Source organism: Lutra lutra, chromosome 1, assembly GCF_902655055.1.
Source record: "Lutra lutra chromosome 1, mLutLut1.2, whole genome shotgun sequence".
Classification (NCBI taxonomy): domain Eukaryota; kingdom Metazoa; phylum Chordata; class Mammalia; order Carnivora; family Mustelidae; genus Lutra; species Lutra lutra.
Genome location: NC_062278.1, coordinates 120,473,413 through 120,486,840, shown reverse-complemented (window position 1 = coordinate 120,486,840; position 13,428 = coordinate 120,473,413). Strand labels below are relative to the sequence as shown.

The window sequence follows — 13,428 nt, the reverse complement described above, 5'->3', positions numbered from 1 at the left end:
GAAAAAAAAAACAAGTAAAAATTTCATTTCTAAGTAACTGAAGAGAATGCCTCATCTCCATAACTTTTGTCCAGTCTCTCATATTACTAAAGCTAATCCCCATCTTGGTCACATTTAAGTTATTTGTATCAGTCATTTAATAGCTACCAATGAATTTTTTAAAAAGATTATTATTATTTATTTATTTGACAGACAGATCACAAGTAGGCAGAGAGGCAGGCAGAAGCCTGCTCTCTGCTGAGCAGAGAGCCTGATTCGGAGCTCGATCCCAGGACCCTGGGATCATGACCTGAGCTGAAGGCAGAGGCTTCAATCCACTGAGCCACCCAGGCGCCCCTACCAATGAATTTTTAATGATACAATTCCAGTAGAATCATTCCCAAAATAAAATCAAAGTATATCCTTGTACTTCTCAGTACAGTAATGTTTTATGTTCAATTTTTAAATGTTAGTATTTTGTCCATGCTTGTATCCAAAGAGTTCACTTTCTCACAAAAGCGACAAAGGCAATATTGATATGGCTATGATACTCAAATGTGCAATTAAGTATAACATGCCAGCCTGCTTTCACTTCATGAAATAGACATCTGAGGCTACAAAGAGTCAACTTAAGAACATCCTGTGCTTCAAAACAGCTGGATGGCACTGTTGCTTCTCGTCCTTCCAGCTGTGCAAGCAGCAGATATGGAACAACTGCGCCATCTGGTGGTCAGTATAAACAGCTTTGTGAGTGAACGCCTTTTGTTCACTTTTCCTTTTCTCCTTTTCTGTCCTTGTAACAGACTCCTCATGTAGTACCTCCCTTATGTTCTGCTCCCATTTAAAATGTGTGAATTTTGGAGAGGTAAGACAGCTGCGGAATAGGGCGACCCTAAGCTTACCCCCTCCCTTGAACACAGCTGGATAAATACAAAATCACTATGAATACCCAAGAAATCGACTGGAAGTCTTATAGAACAAAGGTGCACATCTACAAACCAGAAAAACGACAAGTGGAATGTAGGAGCTGCAGTCAGTGGGAGAAAAGAGCTATGGGCACTGCCCAGGGGAGGGCGCCCTGACAGTGGAGGGGGCATCCAGAAAGGAGGAAGAGAGAAAGCACAAGAAAAGAAAGAAAAAAGAAAAAAAAAAAAAAAGAGTGAAAACATATGCAGGGCACTGCACAAGAGAACTATTCCCCAAAATCATGGATGGGGAGAAAGGAGAGGGTTACAATACTGCCAGTTTTCTACACAGTGAAGTACAGATTTCAAAGTTTCTGAAGACTGAGACCTTGCCAGGTTTGCACCTGGGGAACTAAGCGGTTCTCCAATGGGAGAGCAGAGCTGAGCCGCAGCACCAGGCAGCCTGAGGATCCTCAGGGTCACACAGGGAGAAGTGGTGCCCCTGCTTGGAGTGCATTTGGTAGAGGTGACATGGCCTCTCTGTGGGCAAAGGGCCTTGCAGGCGCCGTCAAACTGTCCCACTCACCAGTACCGGAACAAAAACTCCAAGTGAGGGCTTCAAACCCTGGCATGAGCCGTGTGCTGTGATCTACCACAAACGCCAAACTGCTGAGAGATAGTGCAGCTGTCTCCTGCGACAAGCTGCCACTGGCCACAAGGCAGGGCGACCTCCCCCAGAGGTCTCTGAAGTGTGGAATTTTGAAACACACCTACACTTGAGATAAAACAAAGGAGTGCTCACGTTTGGCAGGACAGCTAGGGCACAGGCAGGGTGAAGGCAGGGATGTGACAGAAACCAGTAACATAGACAGGGTCAATGTTTGGGCATCTGGCTTACTGAAGAAGGGAGGCACACATTTCCCACTCTGGAGAGAACAGGTCAAAGCCAGCTTAATCCACCTCAGGAAGCTGAACAGCGCCACCAAGTGCAGAACCGAGCCACTACATCAAGCCCCACTCCTCTCTGCAGGAGCATCCCCACTAGGGCAGTTCCACCTTAGAATCAGAGCAGCAGGCCCCTCCACCAGAAAACCAGCACAAACCCCCTCACACACCAAGTCTACTGATCACAGAGTGCTGCAAAGCTTCACTGCTAATGAAAACAAGATCCAGCATCCTTTGGGTTTTATTTATTATTTTACTTTGTTTTTGTTTTATTTTTTGGATACAGAAAGCAATTTTTAAAGTTTTAATTTTACTATTTTATATATATATTTCTTAATTTTTACTTTTTTCTTTCTACCATTTTTCTCTCTTTCTTTCTACCATCTTTCTTTCTTTTTTAAAAGATTTTATTTATTTATTTGACAGAGATCACAAGTAGGCAGAGAGGCAGGCAGGGAGAGAGGAGGAAGCAGGCTCCCCACTGAGCAGAGAGCCCAGATGTGAGGCGCAATCCCAGGATCCTGGGATCATGACCTCAGCTGAAGGCAAAGGCTTTAACCCACTGAGCCACCCAGACACCCCATCTACCATTTTTCTTTTTTTTAAAAGACGTATTTATTTGTGCTCGCTTCAGCAGCATATATACTAAGGATGACATGCAAATTCATGAAGCATTCCATATTTTACATGGTTCCCCAGTGAACTGCCGCTCTTTGTGGAGTAACTCCAAGGAACGGTACCAAAGTACAAGAATAATGAAATTGTGACATTTCACTAGAAAAATATTCCTGTAGCGCATGCTATGGCCTGTGAACGAAACTGAACTGCACCTGGAAATTTATGTGCCATTTCTACGTACCTCGGAAATGAGAAAATGTCAACTTGTGATTCCTTATAGAATTAAAAAAAAAAAAAAAGAATTAAGATGTATTTATTTGAGAGAGAAAGAGAGAGCATGAGCAGGGAAGGGGCAGAGGGGGAGGGAAAGAGAATCCTCAAGCAGACTCCCTGCTGAGAACAGAGCCCAACGCAGGGGACTCCATCCCAGGACCTTGATCTCAAGGTCCTGGGACCAAGCCCCGAGTTGGGCTCTCTGCTCAGTGGGAAGCCTGCTTCCCCCTCTCTCTCTGCCTGCTTCTCTGCCTACTTGCGGTCTGTCAAATAAATAAATTAAATCTTTCAAAAAAAAAAAAAAAAGTTGGTCATTCAACTGACTGAGCAACTCAGGTACTCCTATCTTTTATTGTCAATCGAGCTTTTCATAACAAGTAGACCAAAATATACCTAGGATCTAGCTTCCTTTATGTATTTTTTCCTTTTTCCTCGATTTTTAAATTTAAATTTTGTTTTATTTTCCTCTTTTTCTCTCTCCCAAATGACAAGACAGAGGAATAAACCTCAAAAGAAACAACAGGAAGAACTGATGACCGGAGATTTAATCAATGTAGATCTAAGTAAGATGTCTGAACCAGAATTTAAAACAATTATACAGATACTAGCTGGGCCTGAAAAAATCATAGAAGACACTAGAGAATCCCTTACTCCAGAAATAAAAGAACTAAAATCTGGTTAGGCCAAAATTTAAAATACTGTAACTGAGATGCATGGAGGCTACAAAAATGAGGATGGATGAAGCAGAGGAGCAAATCAGTGATAGAGAAGATAAAATTATGGAAAATAATGACGCTGAAAAGAGGGAAAGAAAGGTAATGGACCACAGAGGTAGACCTAGGGATCTCGGTGACTTATGAAAATGTAAAAATATTTGTACCACAGGAGTTTCAGAAGATGAAGAGAGAAAAAAAGGGGTGGAAGGTATATTTCAACGAATTACAGTTGAAAATTTCTCTAACCTGGGGAAGGACACAAACATCGAAACCCAAGAAACAGAGAGAATGCCCATTAAATTCAACAAAAGCTGACCATCACCAAGGCATATCATAGTCAAACTCACAAAATACACAGACAAGGAAAGAGTCCTGAAAACAGCAAGGGATAAAAAAGTCCTTAACCTAAAAGGGAAGACAGGTAAGGTTTGCAGCATATCTTCACAGAAATGTGACAGGCCAGAAATAGTGGCAGGAAATATTCAACAGGCTAAATGGGGAAAAGCATGCAGCCAAGAATTCTTTATCCAACAGGGCTGTCATTCAGAATAGAAGGGATAGGGACAAGGACTTTCCCAGACAAAAACTAAAGGAGCTCATTACCACTAAACTAGCCGTTCAAGAAATATTAAGGGGGACTCTTTGAGTGGGGAGGAAAGGGACCAAAAGCAATAAAAACTAGAAATGACCAGAGAACATCACCAGAAACACCAACTCTACAGGTAATACAATGACACTAAATGTGTATCTTTCAATAATTACTCTCAATGTAAATGGACTAAATGCTCAAATCAAAAGACATAGGGGTTATCAGAATGGATTTTTAAAAAAGATCCATCTATATGCTGCCCATAAGAGACTCATTTTAAACCTAAAGATACCTTCAGACTGAAAGGTAGAAGGGCATCTTGGGGGGCTCAGTCAGTTAAAGGTCTGCCTTTGGCTCAGGTCAAAGCTCCTTGCCAGGCTCCCTGCTCAGTGGGGAGTCTGCTTCTCCCTTTCCTTTTGCCCCCACCCCCACACTGGTCATGTGCTCTCTCTCTGCTCTCTGTATCAAATAAGTAAATAAAATCTTAAAAAAGAAAAAGGAAGAAAGTGAGGGGATGGAGAACCATCTATCATGCTAATGTACATCAAAAGAAAGCTGGGGTAGCCATACTTAATATCAGAGAAACTAGATTTTATTTTATTTTTTCTATAGCTTTCTTTTTTAAAAAAATTTTATTTATTTATAACAGAGAGAGATAGTGAGAGAGGGAACACAAGCACAGGGGAGCTAGAGAGGAAGAAGCAGTTTCCCCACTGAGCAGAAATTCCGATACGGGGCTCAATCCCAGGGATCATGACCTGAGCTGAAGGCAGATGCCCCACAACTGAGCCACCCATGCCCCCGACAAACTAGATTTTAAAAAAGAGTAATAAGAGGGGCGCCTGGGTGGCTCAGTGGGGTAAGCCGCTGCCTTCGGCTCAGGTCATGGTCTCAGAGTCCTGGGATGGAACCCTGCATCCTGCTCTCTGCTCAGCAGGGAGCCTGCTTCCTCCTCTCTCTCTGCCTGCCTGTGATCTGTCAAATAAATAAATAAAATCTTAAAAAAAAAAAAGAGTAATAAGAGATGAAGAAGTAACAAGAGATGAAGAAGGTCATTATATCATAATTAAGGGGTCTATCATTCAAGAAGATCTAATAATTGTAAATATTTATGCCCCCAACCTGGAAGCACCCAAATATATAAATTAATAATGAAGAAACTCATTGTGGGGTGCCTGGGTGGCTCAGTGGGTTAAGCCTCTGCCTTCAGCTCAGGTCATGATTTTAGGGTCCTGGGACTGAGCCCCACATCAAGCTCTCTGCTTAGTGGGGAGCCTGCTTCCCCCTCTCTCTCTGCCTGCTTACTTATGTGATTTCTCTCTCTCTGTGTCAAATAAATAAATAAAATCTTTAAAAAAAATTTTTTTTTAAATAAAGAAACTACTTGATAACAATACAATAATGCACTTGATCTTAGCCAAAAGGCCGAGAAGCGATGATAACAATACAATAATGTAAGGGACTTTAACATCCCCCCACACACAGCAATGGATAGATCATCTAAGCAGAAAATCAACAAGGAAACAATGACTTTGAATGACATACTGGACTAGATGGACTTAACAGATATATTCAGAACTTTTCATCCTAAAGCAGCAGGATATATAATATTCTTTTCGAGTGCACACGGAACATTCTCCAGAAGAGATCACATAATGGGTCACAAATCAGCCTTCAAAGGTACAAAAAGATTGAGATCATACCATGCATATTTTCAGACCAAAACACTATGAAACTTGAAATCAACCACAAGAAAAAATTTGGAAAGACTTCAAATACATGGAAATTAAAGAACACCTTACTAAGGGATCCCTGGGTGGCTCAGTTGGTTAAGCATCTGCCTTCAGCTCGGGTCATGATCCCTGGGTCCTGGGATTGAGTACTACATCAGGCTCCTTGCTCAGCAGGGAGCCTGCTTCTCCCTTTGCCTGACACTCCACTTGTGCTCTTTCTATTTCTCTCTGACAAACAAAAAATAAACAACAAAAAAAAGAACATCTTATTAAAGAAGGACTGGGTTAACCAGTAAATCAAAGAAATTTAAAGAAATACATGGAAGCAAAAATGAAAATGAAAACACAGCAGTCCAAAACCCTTGGGATGCAGCAAAGGCAGTTTTAAGAAGGAATTATATTGCAATACAGGCCTACTTCAAGAAGCAAGAAAAGTCTCAAATACACCTTACCTTACACCTAACAGAGCTAGAAAGAGAAGAGCAAATAAAACCTAAAGCCAGCAGAAGGGAAATATAGATTAGAGCGAAATAAATGATAAAGAAATAAAACAACAACAAAAACAGTACTATAGACCAAAAAAACGAATTGTTGATTCCTCGAAAGAATTAATAAAACTAATAAACCCCTAGCCAGACTTATCAAACAGAAAAGAGAAAGGACCCAAATAGATAAATTCACAAAGGAAAGAAGAGAGAGATCACCAGCAACACCACAGAAATACAATTATAAGAGAATACTACAAAACACTGTATGACAATAAACTGGGCTATCTAGAAAAAAATGGACAAACTACCAAAACTGAAACAGGAATAGAAAAATTTGAACAGACACATAACCAGCAAAGAAACTGAATCAGTTATCAAAAATCTCCCAACAAACAAAAGTCCTGGGCCAGATGGCTTCCCAGGGGAATCTTTTTTTTTTTTTTTTTTTTAATTTGCCAGAGAGCAAGAGCACAAGCAGGAGGATTAGCAGAGGGAGAGGGAGAAGCAGACTCCCTGCTGAGCAGGGAGCCCAATGCTGGGCTCCATCCCAAGACCCTAAGATCATGACCTGAGTCGAACACGTTTAACCATCTGAGCCACCCAGGCTCAGACATTTAAAGAAGAGTTAACAGACATTTAAAGAAGAGTTAATACCTACTCCTCTCAAACTGCTCCAAAAAATAGAAATGGAAGGAAAACTTTCAAACTCATTCTACAAAGTCAGCATTACCTTGATTATAAAACCAAAGACCCCACTAGAAAGGAAAGTTTAGGCCTGATGAACATGGATGCAAAAATTCTCAATAAAATACTAGCAAATCAAATTCAACAGTATGTTAAAGAATTATTCACCACGGGCGCCTGGGTGGCTCAGTGGGTTATGCCTCTGCCTTCGGCTCAGGTCCCATGTCGGGCTCTCTGCTCAGTGGGGAGCCTGCTTCCCCCCCCACCCCGCCCCCGCCTGCCTCTCTGCCTACTTGTGATCTCTCTCTGTCAAATAAATAAATAAAATCTTAAAAAAAAAAAAAAGAATTATTCACCACAATCAAGTGGGATTTATTCTGGGACTGTAGGGGTGGTTCAGTATTTGCAAATCAATCAATGTGATACGCCACATTAATAAAAGAAAGGATAAGAACCATATGATGCTGACGATAAAGAAAAAGCATTTGACAAAACATAGTATCCATCTTTGATAAAAACCCTCAACAAAGTAGAGACAGATGGAACACATCTCAACATCAAAAAAGGCCATATACAAAAGACCCAAAGCAAATACCATCCCCAGGGAAAAAACTGAGAGCTTTTCCACTGTGGTCAGGAACAAGATAAGGGTGTCCACTCTCAGTATTACTACTGAACAGTACTGGTAGCCTTAGCCTCAGCCATCAGGCAACAAAAAGATATAAAAGGCATCAAAAAAAAAAAAAAAACAACCCAAATCAGCAGGGAAGAAGTCAAACTTTCAGTATTTGCAGATGACATGATACTCTCTGTAGAAAACCCAGAAGACTCCACCAAAAAGTTGCTAGAAATAATACATGAATTCAGTAAAGTTGCAGGATATAAAATCAATGTGCAGAATTCAATAAAGAAGCAGCAGAAAAAGAAATTGAGGAATCAATCCCATTTGCAATTGCACCAAAAATAGTAAGATACCTAGGAATAAACATAACAAAAGAAGTAAAAGATCTGTTCTCTCAAAACTACAGAACACTTATGAAAGAAATTGAAGAGGAAATAAAGAAATGGAAAAACATTCCATGTTCATGGATTGGAAGAACATTGTTAAAATGTCTATACTACCCAAAGCAAGCTACATATTTAATGTAATCCCTATCAAGATGCCATCAGCATTTTTCACAAAACTAGAACAAACAATCCTAAAATTTGTATGGAACCATAAAAGACCCCAAATAGTCAAAGCAATTTTGAAAAACAAAACTGGAGGCATCATGATTCCAGATTTCAAGCTACATTACAAAGCTATAGTCATTAAGACAGTATGGTACAGGCACAAAAACAGACTCAAAAATCAATGGAACAGAAGAGAGAACCCAGAAATGGACCCAAACTACATGGTCAACTAATCTTTGACAAAGCAGGAAAAAATATCCAATGGAAAAAAGACAGTCTCTTCAATAAACGTTGTTAGGAAGACTGGACAATGACATGCAGAAGAATGAGACTGGACCACTTTCTTAAACCATACACAAAAAGAAAATCAAAATGGATGAAAAGGGGGCGCCTGGGTGGCTCAGTGGGTTAAGCCGCTGCCTTCAGCTCAGGTCATGATCCCAGGTCCTGGATTCGAGCCCCACATCGGGCTTTCTGCTCGGCAGGGAGCCTGCTTCCTCCTCTCTCTTTGCCTGCCTTTCTGCTTACTTGTGATTTCTCTCTGTCAAATAAATAAATAAAATCTTAAAAAAAAAAAAAAAATGGATGAAAAGACCTAAATGTGAGACAGGAAACCATCAAAATCCTAGAAAAGAACACAGCCAGCAACCTCTTCGACACTGGCCGTAGCAACCTATTAGACACATTGCCAGAGGGGAAACAAAAGCAAAAATGAATTATTGGGACTTGAGATAAAAAGCTTCTGCACAGTGAAGGAAACAATCAACAAAACTAAAAAAGTGCAACCTACAGAATGGGAAAAGGTATTTGTAAATGACATATGTGATACAGTGTTAGTATTCAAAATCCAGAAAGAATTTATCAAACTCAACACCCAAAAAATAAATAATCCAGTTAAGAAATGGACAGAAAACATGATTAAACACTTTTCCAAAGACAAACAGATGGCTTACACACATGAAAAGATGCTCATCATCACTTATCATCAGGGAAATATAAATCAAAATCATGATGAGATACCACCTTACACCTGTCAGAATGGCTAAAATGAACAACACAAAGAAAAAACAGGTGCTGGCGAGGATATGGAGAAAGGGGAACCCGCTTGCACTGTTGGTAGGAATGCAATCTGGTGCCATCAGTATGGAGGCTCCTCAAAAAGTAAAGGAAATAGAACTACCCTATGATCCAGCAATTGCACTACCAGGTATTTACCCAAAGGATACAAAAATACAGCAAAGGGGAACAAGCACCCTTATGTTTACAGCAGTACTATCAATAATAGCCAAACTATGGGGAGAGCCCAAATGTCCATCGACTGATGAATGGATAAAGACTGGTAATATATACACAATGAAATATTACTTGGCCATCAAAAAGAATGAAATCTTGCCATTTGCAACAATGCAGACAGAGCTAGAGCACATTATGCTAAGTGAAGTAAGTCAGAGAAGAAAAACAGCAAATGATCTCACTCATCTATGGAATTTAAGAAGGAAAGCAGATGAACAGAGGAAGGGGGGGAAAAAGGGAGAGGGAAACAAACCATAAGAGACTCTCAAACGAGAACTGAGGGCTGATGGAGGGATGTGGGTGGGGGATGGGCCAGATGAGTGATCAGCTAGATGGGCTGTAATGAGCACTGGGTGTTGTACGTAAGTGATGAATCACTGAATTCTGCTCCAGAAACCAATACTGCACTGTATGTTAACTAAGCAAAATTTAAATTAAAACTAAAAAGGGCCCCCTGGGTGGCCCAGTCAGTTAGTTAAGCGTCCAATTCTTGGTTTCAGCTCAGGTCATGATCAATAATATTGTGAGATCAAGCCCCAAGTTGGGCTCCGTGCTCAGCATGGAGTCTGCTTGATAAAATTTTCCTCCTCCTCTCCTTCCCCCTGCTCATGCACACTCTCTCTAAAATAAAAAAAAATCCTTTAAAAAATAAAATAGCGGTGCCTGGGTGACTCAGTCATTAAGCGTCTGGCTTTGGCTCAGGTCATGATCCCAGGGTCCTAGGATGGAGCTCCACATTGGGCTCTCTGCTCAGTGGGAAGCCTGCTTCACCCTCTCCCACTCCCCCTGCTTGTATTCCCTCTCTCTCTGTCTCTCTCTCTGTCAAATAAATAAATAAAATCTTTTTTAAAAATAATAAAATAAAAAATAAAATAAGATGTGTGACATTTTATAGGAGATTTTTAATGTACCTGTTAATATGAATAAAATCTAGTTGTTCAATTAGGAACACTCGAGTCTGATCATATCATACTGCTATTTTGTGTTCTATGAAGTAGAAATGATGGTCCAAAAAACTATGGGCGCCTGGGTGGCTCAGTGGGTTAAGCCGCTGCCTTCGGCTCGGGTCATGATCTCAGGGTCCTGGGATCGAGTCCCGCATCGGGCTCTCTGCTCGGCAGGGAGCCTGCTTCCCTCTCTCTCTCTGCCTGCCTCTCTGTCTACTTGTGATCTCTGTCAAATAAATAAATAAAATCTTTAAAAAAAAAAAAACAAAAAAACCCAAAAAACTAATACACTTAAAAATAAGCTATGAAAAAGTTAATTTCTTTTTCAGGCCTTCAGCAACTACCCTGCTCAACAAATTGGGTATATTCCAATCTTCTAAACTTGTTAACATTCAATTGGGATTAATACTAGAGGCTGATGGTCTGTAAAAAACAAGATTAACTGAACTATGCCAAGTGGCATTATTATAGTTAATGTGAGCCTCATCTTCTCCAAAATACGTTAATAACGATTATTTCAATTCCTAAGTCTCCATTACTATAACATACTTATTTCTTACCCCTTCTTGATCAGACTGAAGATATGTAGAAGCTTTTAAAGTTAAGCTACTTTCTTAACAGTCTTAAATCCTTTCATTTCACTTCAGCATAATTACTCAGTACCTTCTAAATGCAAAGCACTCTGAAATCACTGAAAGGGATGGGGGGCGCCTGGGTGGCTCAGTTGGTTGGGTGACTGCCTTTGGCTAAGGTCATGATCCTGGAGTCCCAGGGTTGAATCCTGCATGGATTCCCTGCTCCCTGTTCGGTGGGGAGTCTGCTTCTCCCTCTGACCCTCCCACTTTCGTGCTCTCTCTCTTTCAAATAAATGAATAAAATCTTTAAAAAAAAAAAAAAGATGGGAAAATAAAAAAGGCAAATTCTTTCCATCCCCAAACGATAGTCTAATATAAGAGAAATACATCTCCTTGAAGAAAAAGACAATGACAAGGGCTCCTATTAGAGGAGACACACATTGGGACTTTGTTTTTAGCTGTCACACAAATGGGAAAGGTTATTTCACTAGAGACCTAGGATTCTTTAAACAAAGACATAGGAGTCGATAGTGACTGAGGCTGAAATGACTGCATGGGACTGATCAGATGTGAAGTGAAAAAGAGATTGACAGTGAGAGTAAGGGTGAGACAGAAGGGGCAGGGCCACCCCCGATTTCCAGCTGGAACAACTGTGCAGATACTAATACCTTTACTGGGAAGTTTCGGGTTTGTTACAATTTCCCATGTTGAATTTCAGGGATCTATGGGACTTACACAGGGAGATATCCAATAAGGTAGCAGGATTTGCTCTGGACATATAGATTTGGTAGTAATCAGGGCGCCTAGGTTGCTTGGTGGGTTAAGCCTCTGCCTTCAGCTCAGATCATGATCTCAGGGTCCCGGGATCGAGTCCCACATCAGGCTTTCCACTGGGCAGGGAGTCTGCTTCTGCCTCTCTCTTTCTCTGCCTGCCTCTCTGCCTACTTGTGATCTCTCTCTGTCAAATAAATAAATAAAATCTTTTAAAAAAGAAAAGATTTTGTAGTAATCAGCATATAAGCATGTAACTGGCTTTAAAGCCATGAGAACAAATAAAATCACCCAAGAAGGATTATAAAATGACAAGAGATGGAACAGAGTCTAAGAAAGAACCCTAAGGAAAGTTTTAGAGGCAAGGGGTGTACAGAGAAGAGTAAGAAGTAGCTGAGTAGCAGGAAGAAAACAAGGAATAGTTCAAATAAGTTCGTGGTCAAGCATGTTCAAAGGTACTGGGAGAAATAAGATGAAGACTAAGAAGTTTCTATTAGATTTAACAACCAAGACACAACAGATCAATGGAATGATGAAGGCACAGCCAGCTGGCAGTATTAAGAGAAGCTGGGAGAAAACAGGACTGGTTAAAAGGACGTAGCCTTCAGACAGGGTAGTTCTAAGTACCCAAAGTAAAGGAGATAGAAAGACAGACTCAAGGCAGGAGAAAGAGGAAAATGGGAGAGAGGTGGCTTCCAGAACCCAGGTAGAGGAATTAGTCTTAGACTCCTTACCACATTTAACTGCAGTCAGGAATTTAAGCAGGCTGTAGTCAGTCAAGCCACAGATCAAAATTTCTATCTTCTACGAAGCAAAAACTGTCCTCCAAAATTAGCTTAGTTTCGGTTCACTCCCTTAATTGCATAAATAGCGTGATGAAGGGGGACAGCCGCTGGCTTAGCTAAGGAAAAAGCAACTGACAACAGGTGGGAGTGACTGCAACACATGTACCTCCTTCTGCTGTAAAAAGATATTCTGCAGAGCAGTGACTGCTTCTTATTCATCCTAGGGTTCCTTGCAGCACCTAGTGTACAGCCTGGGATATAACAGGTGTTTAAGAAATCTCTGCTGAATGATTTAAGCAATGGGAAGATGGAAGCAGAATGTTTCTATAAAACCACAAAACAATTCTGAGTCACTGGCAAAAAAATAAAAAATAAAATAAACTCACATATATACTCTAATCAAACTCAGATAAAATTTTAATTCCAACTGTGTTTTAGTCTATACTCAAAAGTAGGAAGTCAAGTGAAAGGTACTCTCTTTCTGCCAAGACCTTAAAAATGTTAATGCTCTTTGCGCTAATGTACAGAATTGAATCACTATACTGTACACCTGAACACCTGAAACTCCTATAACAATGTATGTTAATTATTCTGGAATTAAAAAATTTTTTTTAATTTAATTTAATTTATTTATTTGACAGAGAGAGATCACAAGTAGGTAGAGAGGCAGGCAGAGAGAGAGGGAAGCAGGCTCCCTGTTGAGCAGAGAGCCCGATGCGGGGCTCGATCCCAGGACCCTGGGATCATGACCCGAGCTGAAGGCAGAGGATGAACCCACTGAGCCACCCAGGTGCCCCTGGAATTAAAATTTTCTAAAAATGTTAACGCTCGGGGCGCCTGGGTGGCTCATGGGGTAAAGCCTCTGCCTTCAGCTCAGGTCATGATCCCAGGGTCCTGGGATCGAGCTCCGCATGGGTCTCTCTGCTCAGGGAGCCTGCTTCCCCCTCTCTCTGC

At 40.8% G+C, this 13,428-nt stretch overlaps 1 protein-coding gene and 1 pseudogene across 1 annotated transcript in view; both read right to left on the bottom strand.

Annotated features, from left to right (window-relative positions):
* The window catches only part of OSBPL11 (oxysterol binding protein like 11), a 99,282-nt gene that overhangs the window by 65,875 nt on the left and 19,979 nt on the right, over positions 1–13,428 (bottom strand). The window lies entirely within an intron of this gene.
* On the bottom strand, positions 5,294–5,462 carry LOC125089341 (uncharacterized; annotated as a pseudogene).